Source organism: Eptesicus fuscus, chromosome 8 (genome assembly GCF_027574615.1).
Source record: "Eptesicus fuscus isolate TK198812 chromosome 8, DD_ASM_mEF_20220401, whole genome shotgun sequence".
Lineage (NCBI taxonomy): Eukaryota > Metazoa > Chordata > Mammalia > Chiroptera > Vespertilionidae > Eptesicus > Eptesicus fuscus.
In genome coordinates, this window is record NC_072480.1 from 94,947,977 (window position 1) to 94,972,860 (window position 24,884).

The window sequence follows — 24,884 nt, forward strand, 5'->3', positions numbered from 1 at the left end:
CGCCCCCTGCCCAGCAGGGCTTGACAAGGGTGGGACTGGCCGGGTCTGGATCTAGCCCAATGGGGGCGGCCAGCCGGGTCTGGGTCTCACGCAATTTTGAGGTGCAAGTGGGTGGGTGGGGACTTGACTCTGGGTCCCATGGTGAGCCCCAGACTCCCACAGGAGGAAAGTTTTCATATACATTTTACTAATTTTCTTTCATCTCTGACACTTCTATTATAGAGAAAGGGCAAATAGCAATATTAAATTATTCCCTCTAATTAATCCCCTTTTAATGTGCACGAATTTCGTGCACCAGGTCACTAGTATTATTTGAATTAACTCTCATTATGATCTTCGGAGACTGGTATCATTTTTCCCTTTCATGTGCATGTTATCCAGTTTTCAGGAAAGGCATTTCTCCTTAAAATCCAAACAACAATAAACAAAATGCCAGTTTTGTAGGCAGCAGGCAGGTCATTTCACTGCCAGGGAGGGCACCTTCCCAACGTAACTCCTATAGATTTTGAAGGCTGTTTATGTGGTGCAGAATCTCACCCTCCTGACCCTCCCGTCAGCACCACCACTTCTCAACATTAGTTCAGGAGCTCTTTCCGTCTCCTCAAGGTCATATTTGTCAGCGGCTCTGGCTTTTCCATTAGTGCGCAGACAGAGAGAGGCAAGAACGCTTGTTTCATTTCCCGCCGTGTGGTTTCCAGGGGCTGGGGAGGGGAATGAGGAAGACCTGCTTAGTGCGCATGGAGTTCCTTTTAAAATGATGAAAATGTTCTGGAATTAGATAGTGGTGATAGTTGCTGAACACTGTGAATATATATAGGGTGTCCCCCCAAAATGTATACACACTTTAATAGCTGATAACTCACTTAATTTTCATTCCTTTACAGGTTTAACTGATTTGAAATAATGGGTGAAGGCAGACTAAGCTTTGAACAAAGCAAATTTATCCTAAAATGCCACTAGACATTTTTTTATGGGGACACATAAAAGATAAAGTTTATGGCACAAAACCAGCAACAGTGGATGAATTGAGGGCACACAAATACCCAACACAATGATTCTTGATGTTAGCGATTTCATTGCTTTGCATTATCAGCAGTGCCTGGACCAGATGGTCATCAGTTTGAAAACAGGCACTGACAGAAAAAATTATTCATTTCTGTAGATTCTTTTAAATTTTGAAAATGAACTGTATGTTAATGAACACTGACTTTATAATCATTCAAAGCGTGCATACCTTTTTGGGGACACCCTGTATTTGCAAATACTGAATTATGCACTTTGGAATGGCTAGCACAGTGAATTTTATGTTATGTGCATTTTACCTCAATAAAAAATGTGTATCCCTTGAGGACTGGGTAGAATTTGCTCTTTTCTGTATAAGGTACTGGACACTAGGGGGTTTGCCTTAGTTTGGGCTATAACAGTTACCGTAGACTGGGTGGCTTAGACAAGTAACATTTCTTTCTCACAGTTCTGGAGGCGGGGAGTACACGCCAGGTTGCTGGCAGATGTGGCATCTGGTGAGGCCCTCTTCCTGGTTTGCGGATGGTCTGTCTTCTCATTGTGTTCTGATGTGGCCGGGTAGAGAGAAAAGGCACATTTTCTCATGTCTTTTACTAATCTCATCCGGAGGGCTCCCCATCATGACCTGGTTATCTTCCACAGGCCCCACCTCTTCCTACCATTGCATTGGGGGGTTAGGATTTCAACATAGGAATTTCTAGGGGAAAACAAATTTTCGACCGATAGCAGGGCTCTTAAAGAAACTTCCTAAAGTGATATGTTTGAGCCTTTCTATTACTTCTATTTCCCAGAAATCTGGGCCAGTTGCTACATATACCTCACTTTCAGAAGATACACACCTTTCACCTTTTCAGAGCGGTCTGTTTCTTACAGAGTAGATGGAGGTATGAGGTGTGAATTCCTGTTTTGTATTTTTCTCAATTCAGCCTCATCTTTCTTATGACTATTGTTAAGATAGTGCACAGTCTTACATTAGGTAGTCTGCTGTGTTGTGATTTTTAACCTTTCCCCCCGATTTTCTTGGTGTTTTAGATAGAAGTTTAAAAAAATTGATTTGAGTATGCTAGCCGAGAGCCATTCTGACCCAGAAACTTCAACTATGTTAAGAAAGCAATTGATTCTAATTATAGATTTTAATCTGGGATGATTTTATTGGAATTATTTGAAGGAATGGAAAGATACCCTGATAAAACATGAAAATGGCAATCTTTATCATATTTGGGCACTAACTCTTTAGAGGCCCACAGGTAGAAATTCTAGTGTCTTGATGAGGAATTCCAGGGTAGGACAGCCCAGCCCAGAGTGGTAGATAAGAATAATGGACAACTGTTGGAAAACTGAGTCATTGAGTTGGAGGAGATATTACCTGACTGAGTTGGTAACAGAATTCTTCTGGAAACAAACAGAACCACCCCCCCCCCCAACACACACACACACCTGAATTCTAGGCAGATAAGGCTTCCTGGTGCTGGTGAATGAAATGGTAGGAGGAGTAGATTTAAGCCTTTGACATAGTTGTACTCAAAAGGATTACAAATTTCTTCTGTGATGGTTACATGTCCACTTGTCTAGATGGCAATGACCCCATATGTGGCCAAACATTATTCTGGCTGTTTGTATGAAGCTATTTTCAAAATGGACTTACCATGGAAAGGGGAAGATTGAATAAGGCTGATTATCCTCCACCCTGCCCCAAGAAGAGAGAGTTCTGCCAGCAGACTGCCTTTGGACTTGAACAGCAGCATAACTCTTCCCTGGGTCTCCAGTTTACTGGTTAGCCCTTTAGATTTTGAACTTGCCAACCTCCACAATTGCTTGAGCCAATTCCTTTCTTTTTCCCCCACTGAAAAATAGTTACATTTGCTTTGGGTGTAAATACAGTGTGCTAAAGTCACATCCAACTTACAGATTTAAAAATTGCCTTTCTGCACATTTAAGTCTTGCAGAATTTCAAACAATTTCTCTAACTAAATGAAGGACTGCATCCTTCTCTCACTCTCACTGAGCTCTGGTGAAAATGCCTTGGAAAGACCACATGATATAAATGCAATAGTAAGTTGTTAATACAATTCAGCCTTGTGATTGAACTCTGTGAAATTTAAAGTTTTGAGGTTAGAGATTGTTCACAAATAACTATTTTATCCATAGTATAAAGCCAACCTCTCACCCAGCTGGCATGGCTCAGTGGTTGAGCGTCAACCTGTGAACCAGGAGGTCATGGTTCGACTCTAGGTCAGAGCATATGCCTGGGTTGTGGGCTCAATCCCCAGTGCAGGAAGCAGCCGATCAATGATCCTCTCTCATCATTGATCTTTCTATCTTTCTCTCCCTCTCCCTTCCTCTTTGAAATCAATAAAAACATATTTAAAATAATAACAAAGCCAACCTCTCAGAAAAGGAACAGTTGCCTTCAACTTGGCAGTCTTTTGCTTGAGCCTGTTCTTTAAAAATCTCTCTCTCTCTCTCTCTCTCTCTCTCTCTCTGCCCTCTCCCCACCCCACCTTGCTCTCTCATTGTATTAGTCAGAGTCCTCCAGAGAAACAGAAACTATATATATGAGATTTTTAAAAAAGGAAATGGGCTTGTGCAATTATGGGTGGGCCAGCACGCTGGAGACTGGGGAAGAGCTTATATTGCAGTTCAAGTTGCAGAATTTCTTCTTTAGAAAATGTCACAATTTGTTCTTAAGATCTTCAACTGATGGGATAAGGCCCACCCACACTATGGAGGGTAATCTGCTTTACTCAAAGTTGGCTGATCTCATGCAAACACCTTCACAAAAACAACCAGACCAAATACCCAAGCACCTTGGCCCAGTCAAGTTGACACTATTAATCATCACCTGTATCTTATAGGTTCTGTGTCTCTGTAGACCCCTGACCCCTGATAATAGACTGAGAGCTTCGATTCCTGGCATTGTGCTTGAGAGGGTGCATAACAAAATTGCTTATCAAGATGTAGTTAGTAAGTTTATAAAGTTACAGTAGGGCTAATTAAATAAAATCATGTGGCCGGGAAAAAAGTATACTCTCTTTGTCTTTCAATATTCAAGGACATTGGGCATGTTGGCTTCAATTCTGACTGCACCATTAACTGTACTCACTTCATTCGCTATTTACAGACCATCCAACATGTGCCAGGCACTGGGATTATAGCAGAAAACAATGCAAACTTTTGTCTTCATGGAGCTTAAATGTGTATTTCTGCTGTGGTTGTACATCTTGAAACAGGTGTTTGTTTTTCTTTCTCTCAAATGTGGTATGAATTAGAATAGTAGTCCAATCTTTTTGAAAAAAAAAAGAATTTCTTCAGCCTCTTAGAAAAAAAAATTCATTTTCAGCATAGGTGTGGGGGCCTGATGCGGCGGGGATCTCCCTTTTCCGTGGCCAGCACGGAGAGAGATGAAACTGGTTCTTGGTAGAGGCGTCCAGGGATTGAGAAATAAAGAGATAAAGAGACACAGAAGTAGATGCAAGCTGGGTCCCGGGTGGGTCGCTGACCTCCTCTGCTGGAGAGACAGACGACTCCCTGAGCCACGCAGCACATTTATTTATACTCCCATATACAAGGGGGGTTCACTGGAAAACTTAAGATTAAAGGAGGTTGGGAGGGCCCAGGTCTATTTCATTTCCTCTTTTCCGGTGCTAAACTGGTTCCACATCTCAAAGCCCTCTTCCGGAACCTGGACAAAGGTAAGCCAGGAACTGACAACACCCCCTGGGGCGGGGTGCAACTGACATGACTCTGTCAAATATCTTGGGCTTAGTCAACAGCAATCTAAAGAATGTCCATGTGTCTTCCCAGGGGGCCTTCTACACATAGGAAAATTAAAAGCTGTTAGTTGACTAGCTGACTGTGTATCATAATGAATTGCTGTATCGATTGGGAAATCTGTAGGTGGTGAGCAGGAGATCAAATACTTCTACTTCCTAAGGGCTGGAAAGGTTTCTCGATATTTACTTTGAATATGTTATATTATTTACCTGAGCATCATTCAATGACATGCCCTCCCTGCAAAATGTTGGACACCTGGGGAGAGAGGTTACTCATGGAAACAGAGATGTGCCCAAGAGGTATCCTTGCTCTCTGTACTTAACAGCCTAAGAATACATTTTCTCTATTAAATGAGAACTCTTCCTGTCCTTGTTTGATGTTCCTTGTTCTTTGTTTTATCTCCTTTGAAAAAAAAAAAGCTATATGTAAAAGGAATAAATAGGTGATCGGTGTTAGAGATGAAAGTTATTTTTAGGCTTGTAACTGCATTATTGATTCATTGCTACATAACTCTTTACCCCTAGATTTAGTGACTCAGAACAGCCAACTTTAGTTAATCCCGTTCCTATGGGTCAGAAATCTGGGAGTGGCTTAGCAGCATCCTCTGGTCCTGCATCTCTCTTGAGGCTGCCATTGAGATGCAGGCCAGTCCTGCAGTCACCTCAAGGCCGGCCTGGGGGTGGGGAGGATAGCCTCTAAGCTCACTCATTCACCTGCCGACGGGCCTCAGGTCCTTGCTGGCTGGTCTCCAGGGACATCCTTGCCTCACCGTGTGGGTCTCTCCTCAGAGCTGCCCACAGCATGCCAGTTGGCTTGTCCCAGAACCAGGCTCTAAGGGTGTGTGTGAGAGAGAATGCCCAAGATAGAAACCACAGATTTTTGTAATCTAATCTCCAAGGTGACAACGCCATTGCTTTTGCCACCCTCTTTTCCCTGAAAATGGATCGCGGGGTCTAGTCTATACTGCGGGAGAGAAGACCACCTGTGTGTGTCTACATGTGTGTGTCTGCCAGGAGAAAGGGATCATTGAGAGCCCTCCTAGGAACTATGTACCATTTAAAAAAAATATTTTCATGTCTAATAAGCCATTGATTCCTGCCAAGTGCGCCGTTTGAAATCTCTTCCTTAGTCATCATTCCCTTCCCATTTCACAGCCAATATCTTGGTCTCTGTCTTCATTACCACGTAAACAGATTATTTAACAGCTCTCTTCACCCTACTTGAACTCCCTCAGATCCCTCATTCATCTCTGCTCATTAATATTCTTGAAACACCGCTGCATTCCTTCACTTTCTTGTTCAAAACCTTCAAGGGCTCAGCGTCTCCTTCTGATTGTGTTCCTTATTCCTTCCAATGGTAGCCCCCGTTCGAGCAGGACCAGGGATTTTCAGTGTGTCCTGTACATAACATGCTTCGTGGATGTCTGTCTTTACTTTGACCTTCCTCTCCAAATTGTACCCACTGCCCTGTCAATAAAGCCTGCCCTTGTTACTCCCGCCCTCACCGACCCTCTTGTTCTCAGATACTCCAGCACAAGTGGTCTGTGCAGTCTAATTGAGCGTGCACACGTGTCTGACTGCTGTGTGAATTCTGATTTCTATGTTTCTGCTTTTCTTCAACCAGCTGGAATCTGTGTAACTTGTTACATTTCTGTGACCCATGCATCTAACAATGCTGTGCACATGGTAAATTCTCGCTCATGGCTTAAGTTGAAAAGGAGAGAGCTCCTTAAGCCAACAAAGAGTTCAGAAAAAAGCTAAGAATAGGAGACCAAATAAAGGAATATATTGAGACACTTCCTAGTAAGTCTATTTCGGAAGGTAAGGAGACATAGCAGGATTATCTTTAGTAAGCTCATATTTTTTAAATTATCATTCCTCCTTTTCAGTTACTCTATTTCAATGACAGAAATGTGTGTGTGTGTGTGTGTGTGGTGCGCGGGGGGGGGGGGGGCGGTCAATAAAGGATGATTTTTTCCAATGGGGACATGTGGCCATATCTGAAAACATTTTTGGTTTTCACAATTGGGGGTGGGGGGGATACTACAGACACCTAGGAGGCAGGTAGAGGTCAGGGACACTACAATGCACAGGACAGTCCACTGCAACAGAGAATGATCCCGCCCAAAATGTCAACAGTGTTGAGGTTGAGAAACCTGCTTTATCCTGATTACAGGAGCAGGACAGCAAAGTCATTCAGGACCCGGATTCTCAGTGCCCAATTTCAAATCCCACCCTGCCATTGACCAGCGGTGTGACGTCAGGTGTAACTAACCATCTAGGCTCCTTCATGTTTAAGTGAGCAGGAATAAGAGAACTCATCAGTGACCTGTCATCAGTGAGTTTACTGGGCAGATCAAGTGGGTTAATATTGTAGAGTACTTAACACAGTGCCTTGAACATAATGTGACCTGTCATAAGTGTTTGTTAAGTAAAACAGTCTTTGCAGGAGTTCCTACCACTTAAGTTGGACACTATCCATCCTGATGGTGTTCACTAGTCTCACGGTTAGCCAGAAATCTGAGGAAGGTTTTTCGAGCAGAGTTGAGCCTTAATTGACTACAACAATCCCAGTGGATAAATGACAGATCATTGCTTCTACATTTAGTACCTGTGATGATCTGAAGTTAAAAATCATGGCTAGTTTAATTCAGCTTTAATGTGTCACTGAACAGCCCTAGCCAGTTTGGCTCAGTGAATAGAGCTTCAGCCTGCGGATTGAAGGGTCCTGAGTTCAATTCTGGTCAAGAGCATGGTACCTCGGTTGCAGGCTCTCCCTCACTGGGGCCCTGGTCAGGGCGCTTGTAGGAAGCAACCAATCGATGTGATGTTTCTCTCTGTCTTTCCCTCTCTCTTCCACTCTCTCTAAAAATCAATGGAAAAAATTTTAAGTGAGGATTAAATAATAATAACAACAATAATAAATAATGTGTCACTAAACATTTCAGTGTTTCTCTGAATCTAATTTTACTAAGTAAAACAGGCAATAACCAGCTCTTTCAAATAAGAGCTGATGTGCTGGTGACTTTAAAGCCCCCATTAGATTCCATCCAGGGGGAGCCACCCACCCTCAGACTCACAGGTGGCGAGGCCCAGCACAATGGAGGGGACACAAGGGTGCCTGAACCATTAGCGTTATTAGCAGGAACTATGCAGAACAAACACACTCCTTGCTGAAAGGGTCCATGCTCTGTGGATTTTTCCAGATTTTCAATTTACAAAGTAAACTGCAATGTGTGTGTGTTTAAATTACTCATCATATGAATCTGACATCTGAATTGCAAAAACACAGCAGTTATCTGCAAGTAGGTGAATTTCCCCTGCACACAACAGAAGTTTCTTGTCACAGGCTTTGCATTCTGAATTTGGGGGAGGGTTGGAATCATAAGAAAGTTAGGAAGATTGGATCAGAAAAGCACTGCAGACAACTTTAATTACCTGACAATACAGACATCTGGGGACATGTTGGTTACCCCTTAAATATAACACTTCTTAAAGTAACTGGCAACTGGTTCCATTTGCTTTGCATACTGAGAGGATAGATAATTTTCAAATAATTAATTTGGTCATCTATATCAGTTTCTCAATGTCCTGTGGAAATATTCAGAAACTCTGGGAGCAGCTGAAATCTTTATTTTTAGGGTCTTACGGTTTCATGATTATGTTAATAGGAGTCATACTGTGCTAAGAATAATCAACAATTAGGCTCTCATATAACAAAACACATTATAAGCACAAACAACAGTTCTATACTGAAAGACTGTGATATGCATTATTCTTAAGAAGTGACATTGATTGATTATGAAAGTTCAGGCTTGAAACTTCTCAATTCATAGTATTAATTAAAAATCCCAGGTCCCCTTCATGCCACTCCAATAGAAAAAGGCCTCTTTCATAGGCCGGGATTGCAGATTCTAAGAGAAGAAAACATTCTGTTTGCAGCAGTGTAGCAAAAGAAATGCTAGGCATGTGATTTTCAGAATACTTGCTTCAGATTTAAATGGTAGTTATTATATATTTTATTCGTGCTTTTTATGTAGACAAAATAAAATTAATCCATACTAGTTCCAATGTAATTGTATAATTTCTTAGTTGCAGTGAAAGTAATGGCCCATGTTCGAGAATGAACTCTTAGCGACATTAAACCATAAGGGAGTCTCTCTGGATAGTCTATTTTTCTAGTTAATGATTTTTCTCCATTTACAAAAAAAAACACACCCTAAAACTGAAAAAAATAATTCAATACTTTGTAATGGAAAACTCCTAAGTTCTTATCTAATTAAAAAGGTCAAAGAAGAAATACAGGCACGTGATTAAAATTTCAAAAGGAATAAAAGGGTATAACATAAAATATCTCTTTTACTCCCAAATGCTCAGTCCCATGCAACTGTGATCACTATGGACACTTTATTATGGGTTTTAATACATTTTTATCTGAATATAAGGCATGTCCTTTTTAAAACATATTAATTAATACTATGAATATTGTTAAATACCTTACTTGCCACTGGATCCATCTCATAGATCTTTCCCTGTCAACATATATAGAACTATCATATTCCTCAATGAGTAACTACCTTTTCCTCTAATTTTTCCATAATTTTAAACCAATACTTTACAAACAAAAATTTAGATATTTTTTTCTGATTTTTACATTTTTTTATGCCTTTTACTTCGCTAGTGAAATTTGCTTCCTTTTGACCTGTAGGAGTCCTTGGTACTTCTCCAACATTTTCCTGTCGTGTGTTTAGAACTTGAGAAAGGGGCTGTGTTTATTAATTTAGTTGTAAGCTGGTGTCACGTCTGTGGCCCGTACCTTTGGCCTTCACTTGCCTCAATCTTCGTCTTTTCCTTCTGTGTCAGCATCTCAGGCCCTTCCTCACTGTCACCCATTTGCTTTGCAGCTATGAGAATTCCGGTGTTTGCTATTTCTAATTTATTGGCTTTCTGATGACATTTTGTCCTTAATTTGTTTTCCCTCACTCTTCAATCTCCCTTTCGAACTAGTTTACCTTTGAATTTTGTTTGTTTGCGACCATGTTGTTTGATTTCTAGATTGCAAAACGTGTGTTAAATATTTAATCCTCTGCTCCCTGTGTGTTTCCTCTTGAACGTGTTTCTAAACTGTTCTTCGTACACGATATTCCTTCCGACAGTGGTTTTGCATATTTACTACAGACAATGAATGCCTGGTCCTGCGAGTGCTTTAAACCAGCAACACAGCAGGCTCTCCGGGGAGAGTTTTAGAAATCCCAGTGCCGGGGACCTTTCCAGACCTCATTCCCCAGGCCTGGTCAGCAGCTGGGCCCCTCCTCTGGGGACCACAGCCTGGGGAAGCTTAGGGGCCTGCCCCTGTGCTCTCGGCCTCCGGCTCACCAGCTCTGAGCCGCCACAACCATGTATGAAGCCTGTTTCATTCATTGGCCGTTGGCCCAGCTTTTTTCTTGTTTCCAGTGTGGGAGCGATGTTTTTTCAAGACCTCTCCATCGATAAGCTGGAACAAGATTTTATATTTTTGGCAATCTGATTTTTAATGTAGAATTGGCTTTTTTCCATGCGTGTTACATTCTCACGGTCTCTGATGGATACTTGTTCTCAAGTGTACATTGATTTGTTCTGTTACCTTTGTGTCTGGAGTTAGCCCTTTGGTTTCGTGTCTCTTGTTCATGGTGGTGGCATCCCTGGGTTTGGGTGATTGTTCATTACCTGGGAGCCAGTTTATCTGAGAATTTCTGCTCCCCTTTGCTGTTTGTCTGAGCCCTCCTCCTGCAGCTGCACGGAGGTTCAGATGGGCTTCTGGATTTGGTCTTCTTCTTTCGAATAAATGTACGGTATTAAAAATATACATTATTATATCAGCTACAACACAGAATAATACTTAAAAAGCGCAAGTTTTAATATAAAACTACTAGAGGCCCGATGCACGAAATTCATGCAAGAGGAGGCCTTCCTTCCCCGAGCTGCTGGCACTGGCTTCCCTCTGGCACCCGGACCCGGGCTTCCCTCGCAGCCCCGGCTTCATCCAGAAGGTCATCCGGAAGGACGTCCGGTCTAATGAGTATGTTACGCTTTTATTGTTATAGGTTTAAACAGGACTCCCAGTCTGCTTCCTCTGGGCTCCCAGCACCAACCTAGCACCATTTCTGCGAAGAGCACATGCCAGCCCAGAGGAGCAGTCTTGCTCCCTTTCCCCAAAATTCTGCCACCGGCCGCTCTGAGCCTCACTTCCTTTTGGCGGCGGCGAAGCTGGCTCATCAGCATATGTGGGGTGCAGCCCTATGGAGGGGACCCCAAACCTAAGGGACACGTCCTGCCCTCTTTCCACAGCTCTTGGCAGTGAGAGCTTTTCCTGCTTTCTTCTTCACCCTACATGGCATACGGAGCAGAGCTGTGCCTTTCAAATAAAGATTTTCTCTTTAAATCTTGTTTGTGCTGAAAATAAAAATCGACTTCTAAGAGGGAGCTGCCCTCCTGCCCCCCGCCGAGAGCCCTCGCTCCTCGGGGACGCTGTGCACACGCTGCCCGTGAGGCCCGAGGAGTTCTCTTTGTTCTGGACTCCCCGAGGAGTTCTCTTTGTTCAATCAATTCTGGGCCCCATGCCCCTTCCATTCAATCCAGCCCAAACACGTGTTCCTGCAGGGAAGCAGTGGGGAAACAGCTGCTCTTCCGTCTGAGGTGAGGGAAGTTTGTTGACGCTTTTGGCAAAAAAAAAACAACACACCGTGGCTCATTTGCTTCCTTTGTCTCAGACACCCCCGCTCCCATGTGCTAAATGTCTTGAACAGTTTACTGGTTTCCCTTATATACCTATACCTATACCTATACCTATACCTATACCTATACCTATACCTATACCTATACCTACAACTACACATACAACTATACCTACACCTACACCTACACCTTACACCTACACTAATACCTATACCTATACCTATACCTATACCTATACCTATACCTATACCTATACCTATATCTATACCTATACCTACACCTACAACTACACATACAACTATACCTACACCTATACCTACACTAATACCTATACCTATACCTATACTTATACCTATACCTACACCTACACCTACACCTACACCTACACTAATACCTATACCTATACCTATACCTATACCTATACCTATACCTATACCTACACCTATACCTATACCTACACCTACACCTACACTAATACCTATACCTATACCTACACCTACACCTACAACTACACATACAACTATACCTACAACTACACATACACCTATACCTACACTAATACCTATACCTATACCTATACCTACACCTATACCTATACCTACACATACACATACACATACATATTGATTTTCAAACCATTTATTTTATTTATTATTTTTAAAAATATATTTTTATTGATTTCAGAGAGGGGGAGAGAGAGAGAGAAACATCAATGATGAGAGAGAATTATTGATCGGCTGCCTCCTGCACACCCCCTACTGGGGATGGAGCCCGAAACCCAGACACGTGCCCTGACCAGGAATAGAACCCCGACCAACTGGTTCGTAAGTTGATGCTCAATCACTGAGCCACACCGGGGGGGCTACTTGTTTATTTTTAATCGAATGTATTGGGGTGACATCGGTTAATAACATTATATAGGTTTCATGTATGCAATTCTACAATACTTATTCGAAACCGGGGAGGGTGCGAAAAGAGTGGATTTCTGGACTCTGTTCTCCTATGTTAGAGCTGAACATTGGGCAAACATCAAAGGACTCCTGATTTTTGGCTTTTTCCTAACGCGTGTGGGAGCCTCTGCTTCCCTCACCCCCCAAGTTGTGGTGGGGGGCCAGGGGCTCCTGGCCATGTCCACTTGGCATTTGGGTCCCAGCTACCTCAGTGCTTGCTATGCCCTCAGCAGGTTGCTAGAATGTCGCCCAGGGTGCCATGTCAGTAAGCAGGGACCAGAGTTCTGTTCCCACCATGGGGTGCAGTGGACAAAAGGGCCACCGTGATGGGCCACCTGCTGGTCATGGTGCTCACCCACGTGTGAAGGGGCCGTGGCTCTTCAAGGCTGGGCCTTTCGAAATGGGACTGTTAGTGCCCGGGTAAAGCTGGCTTCCTGGTGACTCGTGTCTAGATGGCATTGCAGTCAAAGAAGCAGCCGTGTGACCCAGGGGCCATGAGGAAAATGTCGATCCATACGGAGCAGCCTGCGGTTCTCACCCAGCAACACAGAAGCGCCTTCCCTGGAGCCCCCATAGGAAAAGAGCGAGATGCTCTGCTCGATATACGTGGCCACATGCTGCCACTCTCTTTCCGCAGCCTCCTCCCTAACGGGCTGAGTCTTCAGACAGGGTAACACTGATATTTTAACTCCAAATGCAACTTGCCTCCTTCGATGCTTTCTGGGGGTGCAGGGAGCCTGCGAGCTGGTAGGGAAGCCACGGGAACCAAGAGATGACAATGTGGGCAGGGCTCAGCCTCCAGGCCCTGGGAGCGAGAATTCTGCAGGGAGGACAAGGTTCTGAGAAAATCCACTGCCTCCCAAGTCTCTCTCCTGTCGTCTCATCTCTCTCTTCCCTGCTCCTCACACTGTCACTTCCTCCTGGCCCTGCCCACCGAGTCTTTTTGGAAATGTCCTCGCTGGCTCGGTGCTTTTGTCAGTCAGCAGGGGAGATTGGTTTTTGAATCCCTGATGTTAGTGAGGGCACTGTGGGGAGATGGAAGAGTGATAATAGGAATCGTTATACTAGCTCATGGCGGAGGGTGCTGCTTTGGCTTCTACAACATGCAGGTGAAATGTGTACAGGATTGTATTCCTCTTTGGACCTCAGAGTCTTCCTGGGACCTGGTCGCGTATCTTGGGTCAACTTCAGCTGGGCAGGAAGAGCAGCTCAAGGGTGCCTGTGAGGTGCTTACAGGGTCTCTGCTGTTCTCCCTGTCTGCACCCCAAGCCCCCGCCTTCCTTTGCCAATCCCAAGGAAGTGTTAATAGAGGGGAGACGCCCTCATCTCCCCTGGCTGCTAGTGGGGGGTGGATTTCTTGTGCTATCCTGAGAAAAAGGATTTTCTGTGACTCGCATATTGTAGATATGCAACATTGTAGAAAGCTTTATTTCTGTGGAATTGCATCCCTGAGTTTCCAAAGTTCCATTTCCCTTTGGATGGTCATGGAAGAAGTGTAGCTGGGGCTTTAGCAGAGCTAAAACCAGAGTTTGTGTCCAGAATTTCCTTTCCATGTCTGCACAGTCCAACAGAGCATCCGGCTAGTTTCATCTGTGTTTCCCCGCTGCAGTCCATCAGTCCATTGCATGTGGGGTCGGCAGGTCCACGTGGCTGTGGTGGAAACATGGGCGAATGCAAGGAAGCCAAGAGCACAAGAGCCACAAGGGCAACAAGAGAGAGAACCCCTTTGATTAGGAGATTGCGTACTCCCAAATTTTCATGGGCTTGTAGCAGCCATGCTCATTCGGGCCAATGATCTTTGTTCCCAGGTGTGACTGACAGACAAGTACCTTCCCTATGTCACCCCAACTTCACTGGGCATGTGTCTATCCTCCCTTTGTTGTATCTCTTTCCTCAGTGTTTTGCAGGGAATAGGCAGGTGGTTCCCTGGGAAGTGCAAAGTTGCAGCTTCCTGGTGAAGCTGCCCAAGCAACATCCCTGAAATGTCTGCCTTCCCCCTTTGCTCCTTTCCTATCCTACCTAATAAAATGGTAATATGTAAATTACCATCACTCCGCTACGCCCACAATTGCGCCAGTGGGAGGCGCAGGGGGTGGGACTCGGGGTGGCCGGGGTAGCCAATTGGGCCAGCAGGACGCTGAGCTCGCGTCACCAGCGGTGCGAGCTCAGCGTCTGCGCCATGGCTGTGCTGCAGAACAGAAGGGTCCTCTGGGGCAGCGAGCTCACATCCCGCCATGGACCATCAAAAGTGGGGGAGCTGAGTGCCTGACTGCTCCAGCACCAGGCCTTTCAGAAGCCTCCAAAGACTCTGCCGAGCCGGAGGCTTCTGAAAGGCCTGGTGCACCAGCGGACAGGCACCCAACTCCCCCGCGATCAAAAGCGAAAGAGTGGGAGCTGGGTGCCTGTCCGCTCCGGCACCAGGCCTTTCAGAAGCCTCTGCCGCACCAGAGGCTTCCGAAAGGCCTGGTGCACCAGCAGACAGGCACCCAGCTCCCCCGCGATCGAAAGCAAAAGCATGTAGGGGACCCTACACGTGCATGATTCAATCATGCACTGGGCCTCTAGTTATTAATAACTAACTAGAGGCTCGGTGCATGAAATTCATGCACTGGGGGCAGGGGAAGGCCCTCAGCCCGGCCTGTGTCATCCTCTCTCAGTCTGGGAGCCCTTGGGGGATGTCCTTAGTGCTGCTGCGGAGACAGGAGAGGCTCCCGCCACCGCTGCTGCGCTCCCCAGCCGTGAGCCTGGCTCAGGGCTTCTGGCTGAGTGACGCTCCCCCTGTGGGAGTGCACTAACCACCAGGGGGCAGCTCCTGTGTTGAGCATCTGCCCTCTGGTGGCCAGTGCATGTCATAGCGACCAGTAGTTCTGCCATTTGGTCTATTTGCATATTAGCTTTTTATTATATAGGACTAGCTCATTACAACAGTATCAGAAGGAGCAGTGTGTCATGGACTGGGGTCAGCAGAGGAAACAGCAGCTGCTCAGTGCCTTACCCTAATCATAAGGGTGACTGCCACACCTGCCCCCTTTTCTGCTCTCCTAACATCCTTGGTTTTGTTTTCAGAATCTTTTAACCCTTTGTGGAAAAAAAAAAATTCTAGGTCCTAGATGTAGCCCAGGGTGCCATGTCAGCAAACAGAACTTCCATGTTTCTATAAATGCTCTGCTGGGCCAGACAGTAGATCCAACCAGCCAACCCCCAAACGCTAAGCCAACGCTGGACTCTATACTCGCTTCCTTGAACTTTCTAAATAAGGTCAGATATGCAACCCCAGTCAATCTCGCTCTGTTTCCAACTTGCTGCTTCTGACACGTAAAACCAGCTCTTTCCCCCGATTCCTGGGGAACTGTGCTCCATCCCCTGCTCGTGAGGCACTCTGTTGCTTTGACCTACTGATTGATTTGCCTTGAATAAAGGGCATCAAACTCCTTACTGAGTTGTTTCAGTTTTGTCCTTTGAAACCCTGAACCTAACAATTTGCTTGGGTGGTGCTTCCCAAACAGCTGTGATTATAAAACAACGTGGGCACTTGGTAAGCACCAAGACTCCAGCCTGCATCCCACACCTCCTGAGTCAGAGTCTAGAGTACAGATGTAGGAGAAGGGAAGCTGGGAAAACCTGGCTTGGAGAATTGTCAGGCAGCTGCATGTTTAATCTGTACTCTTCTAGGCTCTCATAAAAGAAAATCTTAATTTGCATAACTATTGTGATAAAACCCAGAGTTGATGGCTGAATATGAAAATGTGGCCTATTCCATTAAAATCTGAATGTGCAAAGAAAGAGTGCTAGCAGACGTGTACATAGAAAAAGGCTTCCTACCAAAATCATTAGCTTTACTTTTGTGGACTCAATTTCACGAAAAGGAAAACAACATTTTTTTTCCTGATATAACACCCATAATCCTGCATGTAAGCAGCAAAATAGGTTATTGGTAACCTACATCTCCAGCTCCGTAACTGACAGTCCACTTTCAAAACAGTATTCAACTAAAAGAAAAAGCAATCGGAAAAGCTGGTCTGGATGTGACTCTTCCAAGGTTTAAATTAAAGCTTGGCAAATAAAAGTAATTCAATATGACTAAGTTTTCAGCAACTGATATTTTTGCCTTCTTAAACAAGTTATAAAATGCTTGTTCAATTTTGTTTTTATAGTCTCAGGAAAAATTTAAGCTGAACCTTATGACTCAGTTTTTTTAAAAAATATATGTAGATCTATTTGAGCCTTGAGCCCAGAATTCTCTGGTGTGAAAAGGAACTATTTGTGCATAGGATTTTGTCTACTTGGAACTAGAGCTGTATTGTTTTAGAGTTATTTATAGTTTCTTAGCTAGTGAGGGGTGTATACTCTCAACTCTGAAAGTATACTGGGCTTGACAAAGACCTTCAATCCCGACCAAACTTTAGTTAGGCTCCTCTGAGCCCTCCCTCAACTAGACCTTGGCCTTGAGCTTGGAAGCCTTGTCCATCTCTGTGGAGACCAGTTTAGTAGGAATCCTGTTAAGTCAGTTTAGAGAGAATCCCCAACCCTTGACATCTGATCACATTCCTCGTCCCTAACTCTTAATATCTGATGATCTGGTCACCATGGCCTGCTAACAGATCCTGTTATGTTGGTTTAGCAAGAATCCCCCTATTCTTGATGTCTACTCTTAGTAATTTTCCACCCACTGGCATGCTCACTCTGCTCTTTGATTATGAATTTCCACTTGTATTCAGAATTGAGCTCAGTCAGTTTTTTTTTTTTTTTAAATTGTATTGATTTCAGTCATAGAAGAAGGGAGAGAGAGATAGAAACATCAATGATGAGAAAGAATCATTGATCGGCTGCCTCCTGCATGCCCCCATTGGGGACCAAGCCCGAAATCTGGGCATGTTCCCTGATCGGGAATCAAAAGATGACCTCCTGGGTCATAGGTCAATGTTCAACCACCGAGCCACACTGGCCGGGCTGAGCTAAGTTCTTTATATTCAGATCTCTTTTCTTATTGCAATAAATAAATTCTAAATAAAGTCTGTCTTTATTGCTTGATCTGGTTCTCTTTGGCAGGCAAGAATGGTAAATGGGTTTTATCTCAAGTGTCAAGTCTCACTTGTTGGTGGTGGCTGCCTGGAGTGCTATGTTGAGAAAGATCCTGAGGCTATATCCAAACTCAGCAGGAAAGAGAGCTGTTATCTACTAGTGATGTCTGCCAGGGATGCAGGTAGCATCTTCTCTGAAAACAGTGCAGGGCTTGATTCACCCCAGTGCCATTCTTAAGAAAATATCTAAAGATCGAGAGACCCGAGGATGGAGGTGTTAGTTGCAGAGTAAAGAAATTACAGAATTGGCCTAGGTACATGTTTTTCTTTTCTGTTCACATCACTAAAAGGTAACTGTCTTTGGCCTTGAAAGGCAAAAGGAGACCAGGCCAGCACCCTGAATCAAGTGCTCAGGTGAGCCTAGCTTAGGCCTCAAGCTAAAGGGCAAAAATAACCTTGAAGATTCCCAACTTGGTCCAACTCTACTCACTCTTAGAATTAGATGTGGTTATTCTGTAGCTATTATTGCCATTGGCGGTGGGTATATTCCAGGAACTCAGAAGTACTACAGGCTTTTAGTTCAATGCTACCTTTCTTTCCCTAGGTTTTTCTGACCAAGAGACTATGTCTATAGAAAAATTAGTAGGATGAGAATTTAAGTATAATTCACTTATATTTGAGCCAATGCCTAATAATTGTCAAACCTCTCTAAAAAAAAGCCTGGATTAGAATACCCAGCATGGAGCTCAAGCAATCTTGAGAAAGAAGAAGAAAGTTGGAGACATCATGCTCCCTGATTTCAAACTATTTTACAAAGCTAATGAGGTGAATTGGAGCTATTTAATATTTAACATGTTTTACGAAGAAACATTTTCAAGTTGTTTTATATGGCTAAATGTAAAAAGTCTAAATATAAAATAAAGTGCACAATTGAAATAAATGTCTTCCTGCCGATCTTACCATTAAACATTATCTGGGTGATCTGAAATAGTTTTGCAATTATTTTCCTTCACTTTGCACATTTAAGCAGAAACACAAATATTGTTCTAAGAGCATTTTGCAAATGTAGAAAAGGTATAGCACATATCGGTAGGTAAAGAGCAACATCTACTCCTAACAGATTTCCTAGCACTGTCTCATTGACCACATGTGTGTAGAATACACTAGAGCAGAAAAGGAAAGACCGCCTTTGAGAGTACTCCTTCAGCTTTACTTATAAGAGACTGAACTTGGCTTTACAAAACATCTCATTTGTCCACCTAATGGTCTGGGAAGGAAACATGATATTCATGAAAAAGACCAGCTTTAGTGGTAGTGAAAGTTAGCCTTAGCCTAGAAGCCGAGATTAGGATTGCCCACCTGGCCCCACCATTAGCCATCTATGTAACTGCTATAAATCCATTCACCTCTGCAATCTCAGATTCTTAGTTTATAAAATTACAGGGTTTAAAGTCCTGTTTAATTCTATCATTCTCTGAGTATTTTTGGGATTTGGACTTAGTTGGAGGTGAGGAGTTATACTCCCTCTGCTGGTGGATGAGAGTAAAATAGTAATAGAAAGCATACCAACACACACATACACAGATACATGCAAAAAAATGAAACTAGACCACCGACTTACACCATACACAAGAATAAACTAGAAATGGATAAAAGACTTAAATGTAAGTCACGAAACCGTAAAAATCCTAGAAGAAACCATAGGCAGCAAAATCTCTCGTAGCAATATGTTTACAGATACATCTCCTAGGGCACAGGAAACTGGGAAGAAAATAAACAAAAGGGACTACATCAAAATAAAAAAGCTTCTGCACAGCAAGAGAAACCATCAACAAAACAGAAAGGGATCCCATTGTATGAAAGAACATATTTGGCAAAGATACATCTGATAAGGGGTTAATATCCAAAATATTTAAGGAACTCATACAACTTAACAAAAGGAAGACAAACAATACAATAAAAAATGGGCAAAGGACCTAAATAGACACTTCTCCAAAGTGGACACACAGATGGCCAAGAGACATATGAAAAAAATGCTCAAAGTCACTGATCATCAGAGAGATGCAAATAAAAATGACAATGAGGTATCACCTCACACCTGTCAGAATGGCTACCATCAACAAATCAACAAATGACAAGTGCTGGCGAGGATGAGGAGAAAAGGGAACCCTAGTGCACTGCTGGTGGGAATACAAATTGGTGCAGCCACTATGGAAACAGTATGGAGTTTCTTCAAAAAATTAAAAATGGAACTGCCATTTGACCCAGTGATCCCACTTCTAGGAGTATATCCTAAGAAACCCGAAACACCAATCAGAAAGAAAGTGTGCACCCCTATGTTCATAGTGGCACAATTTACAATAGCTAAGATCTGGAAACAGCCCAAGTGCCCATCAGTAGACTAGTGGATACAAAAGCTGTGGTACATTTATACCATGGAATACTATGCAGCAGTAAAAAAGAATGATCTCTTACCCTTTGACACAGCATGGAGGGACCTAGAGAATATTGTGATGAATGGAGGGATCCAGAGACATGGAAGCATGGAAAAGACTGAGGAATCTAAGAGGGAAGGCTTGGGAGGGTGGATGGGTGGAAAGAGATCAACCAAAGAACTTGTATGCATATACTAGTATGTATAACCCATGGACACAGACAATAGGGTGATAAAGGCCTGGGGTGAGGGGTGGGGAAGGGGAAGACTAGAGAGAGTCAATAGAGGGAAAGAAGGGGACATATGTAATACTTTCAACAATAAAGATTTTAAAAAATGAATGGAAAGTAGCTTTGTTAAATTCAGTGTTATAATTTTGTGCAAAAAAAAAAAAAAAAAGAAGAACCTCTTAAAAAGGCCTAGTGGAATAAGTAAAAAAATTAAAAACACTGATAATACATGCAATTTAGGTATATTTAATGTGATGTCAGAAATATTAGCATGTTTAATTAAAAGTAATATTGAATTATTGAGTTGGCATTCTTTGGAATCTGTATTTAATTCTGAGTTCTCTTGCTAGCTAGCTGTGTGACCTCAGACAATGAAACTCTTGATTCCAGTTTAGGTTTCATTGTTGCTTGGTTTTTGTTATAATGGGAACAGGTTGGACCTAGTTCTTACTTAAAGACCCCCAAATCTTCTCATCACCTGGGTCTCTCTCTGATCTGGCTCTTTAGCTTAGTTAGTATTCAAGAAGCTGCAACTCATTTGTACTTAAGACCTAATCAGAGAGGCCAAGTTCTAAAGTCAATGAGTTATTTATTATTCTTTTATTTAGTGACTAGTAGCCCAGTGCATGAAATTCGTGCACATTAAAAGGGAATTAATTAGAGGAAATGTTTTAATATTGCTATTTGCCCTTTCTCTATAATAGAAGTGTCAGAGATGAAAGAAAATTAGTAAAATGTATATGAAAATATCCCTCCTGTCAGAGTCTGGGGTGCGCCATGGGACCCAGAGTCAAGTCCCCACCCACCCACGCACACCTGGAAATCGCGCAAGACCCAGACTCGGCCAGCCCCACCCCCATTGGGCTAGATCCAGGCCCGGCCAGCCCTACCCCATCAAGACCCACCCGTGGGGGCCAGGCCTCAGGTCACCTGGCCCAGCGTTGGGGTGGAGGGTGCAGCCTAAGGTCCCCTGGCCCCGGCCGGGGGGTGCATCTTGAGATCCCCTGGCCAGGGCCAGGGGCCATGGCCAGAGGACCCCCGTCAAGCCCCGCCAGGCAGGGGGCACAGCCTCAGGTCCCTAAGCCTGGCGCCAGGGCTGGGGGCCACATCCTGAGGTCCTCTGTCAAGCCCCACATGGTGGGGGGCACAACCTGAGGTCCCCCAGCCTGGCACTGAGCGGGGGGCATGGCCTGAAGTCCCCTGTCAAGCCCTGCTGGGCGGGGGGTGCGGTTTCAGGTCCCTTGCCCATTGCCAGGGTGTGGGGCATGGCCTGAGGTCCCCCATCAAGTTCCTCCGGGCGGGGAACATGGCCTGAGGTCCCACGTCAAGCCCTGCCAGGTGGGGGGCGTGGCCTGAGGTCCCCTGTCAAGTTCCACCAGGTCGGGGGCACAGCCTCAGGTCCCTGCTGATTGCTCATTAAGGCTCATTAGGGGAACTTGGCCTCCGCTGTGGGCACAGCCATATTGTTACGATGTGATGATTAATTTGCATATTCCCTCTTTATTAGATAGGATACAGAGCTGGATTCACATTGGAAATTTAAAAAATTGTTTCTGGCAGGTACACCGAGCAGCTTGCCCAGTGGTATCTGTATTTTATAAAATGAGGAGGCAAAGATGAAGATCTGACGCAAACAGTATGAGGTTTTTTTCAAGAGCAGACAAAAATATTTTATAGAACATCTTATGTATTTTAATAAATTATTATGCAATACCTTTTTGTCCAAGGAAAGGTTAATGGTCTTTTTCTTTCCTCATCATCCAGGGAAGATAGTCACTTCTCTTCAAAACAAATTTGTTGTGGGTTGTGATTGTTGGGAGGTTCTCCTGTACTAGAAGTTATGCTGAGCAGCTTGCCCAGTGGTATCTGTATTTTATAAAATGAGGAGGCAAAGCTGAAGATCTGATGCAAACAGAATATGACTGGTAATTTGGGACCAATATGTACTTATCTTTCTAAAATTTCCTATAGAAATCACCTCCTTGTCAAAAACTGTTTGACTGCTGGATCTGTCGATAACACACTCCCAAGACCAGGTGGTGAGTCCCGGGAGCCTCTTACTTTTTATTTTTTTAATTTTATTGATTTTTCACAGAGAGGAAGGGAGAGGGACAGAGAGTTAGAAACATCAATGAGAGAGAAACATCGATCAGCTGCCTCCTGCACACCTCCCACTGGGGATGTGCCCACAACCAAGATACATGCCCTTGACCGGAATCGAGCCTGGGACCCTTTACTCCACAGGCCGACGCTCTATCCACTGAGCCAAACCGGTTAGGGCGCCTCTTACTTTTAAGATTTGCAATTCATGCCTTGAATAAGGCTTTGGGAGACCCCAGACTGGTGTCTTGCACATTGCTTTGAGCCCCTTGAGCTCCTTGAACTGTGAGGTTGGTTTTGAGCTTCTTGCCAGATTATCCAGCCAGTAATCTATCAAATAAATGGTCATTTTTAATTGAGCAAATTGGGGAATGGCCAAAGATGGGCATTATTTTAACTATATACCAACCATACCCCCAAACCACATTTTCATAGAACAAACAATGGGAACTGCAGTTACTTTCTGGAAAAAATCTCTTTTTGTGGCACAATTAAGGATAGAGAGTATGCAGTGAATAAGTTGCATTGTTTGCTTTCATGTAAATGTATGCTGGGCATTTAAATATACTTTAAATAATGTTTATTATTGCATTTAAATAAGCCTTCCAGGTTGTACCACCAATTTATTTGACATTTCTTCATCACAAGAATTCCAAGAGAACAGTAACTTTGCCTTGAATCCAAATGACCATAAATTACAAAATGATGGCTTTAAAAGTTTTTAAATTGTAAATGTCATCTTGGTGGTTTGAATATGACTGGTAATTTGGGACCAATATGTACTTATCTTTCTAAAATTTATAAAAGGGACTATTAAGTTCCCCTCTGGCTTTATCTGCAAAGGTCCAGTGAGCTTATTAAACTTACTTCTTTACCAAGTTTCCTTTTTTTTTTTTTTTTTGCCTATTAACCTCATTGCTTCATGTTTCACAAGTTACATTGGATTATAGCACTACTCACATGACTATCTAGAATATGAATTCAAAGAGTTCACGGCAGGACAGAGAATCACATGTGCGTTATTATGATGGCATATGATGTAACTAAATGTAATTAGAAATAGATAAACACATAAGAAAAGAATCAGAGAAAATTACGTGTCACAGTCATTCTATTAGATTCAAGGCCATTTTTATCTATTAAATTGTCTGAGATTGAAGTAGGAGATTCTCACAGATCGTCTGATTAATTTGGGGGTACGGGGAGGAGTCAAGCAGTTAAAAGGACTCAAGGAAAACATCTTCCTCTGAAATGCAGAAAAGGAGGGTAAAGGGGTATGATGCTTAAGTTCTGTTACCTGATTTTGCCTTTTGTACAGTAATACATAACCTAGTAATCTTCAAAAGTAAAGTAGGAGCTTTTGTAATGCAGATGTCAGGGTCCTATTTTCAAGCATTATGATTCAGTATGCATGGGTAGGATCCAGGAATCTGAATTCTTAAAAAAAAAATCACCCCAATTCTCATGCAAGCAATTATTGGGCTACTTTGAGAAGCACTGACTATAATGGTAATTGCCCATTATTATACTCTCCTATTCTTTCAGAAAGCACTGTTATACAAAATTGATATTTGGCTGTATTGAAATATGACTGAGCTAATCTTGTGAGGAAGTGCTGAGAAAAGTTTACACTCTTGTATACATATTTTCATCTAATAATTTTTGCTAAATTACATGGGAGCATTCCCTCATTTGTATATAATTATGAGTGTTCTGTAAATTCTTCATACCATGTTTAGGGTGGCATATTGGGTTTCAAACATAACATTAATTACGGTTAATATTAATTGTTTGTTTTCTACTGCTTCTAAGTGGGCCTTGGTTGCTTTCAGAGAATACTGTAACAATAGCCAGCCATCGATACCGGAAAAGAGGTCAGACATCCAACGACCTTCACTAGGAGACAAACTCAGAACAGAGACTCTCCAAGAAAATGGGGCCGAGACAGCAATGGGTTTCAACATTTCCAAGGTAAAATGTCATGTTATAATCTATTCAAGAGAATGCATGGGAAATTTTCTAAACAAAATTGTCATGATCTTTCCCCCTCAGAATAAAACTATGTAAGTAAAAGATTGTTTACCTTTCTCAAGAAATGTGAAGGTCGTTGGATGTCTGACCTCTTTTCCTCCATCTCTCCAGTTGTTCACAGAGAGAGGCTTTCAGGACACTCTCTTCTGTCTAGTCAAGCAGTGCCATTTCTACCCTTTTAGAATTTTTCAGTGCCTGGTTCCATTGAAAGGGGGAGTGAAATGCACAGGAGAGAAGGAAGGAAAATGAATGGCCTGCTAGCACCCACTTTTGTGCCTGCATCTGCGAAGCCCAGGCTTCTGAAGAGAGAGGTGTCCTTCTAGGACTGCAGCCAATTCTAGCCTAACACCCAATTGTGTCAGACAAAGAAGCTTCTCAGACACTCAGACTGCAGGTGCTTCAGAAGCTGAAGAGGCCCCAGTCCAGTGTCTGCGACCTTTATCAGACCCTGGCAAGCGTGAAACCTCATTCTAGTTCTGCAAAATGCATCACCCCCATCCAGACCTATTTGCAGAACTTCATGTTGGTTTAATCAAAAGGCAGGATGCGACCTCAAAAGCAAAACTCCACAAATAAAACCACATATAAATAAGAAACATTTTAAAATA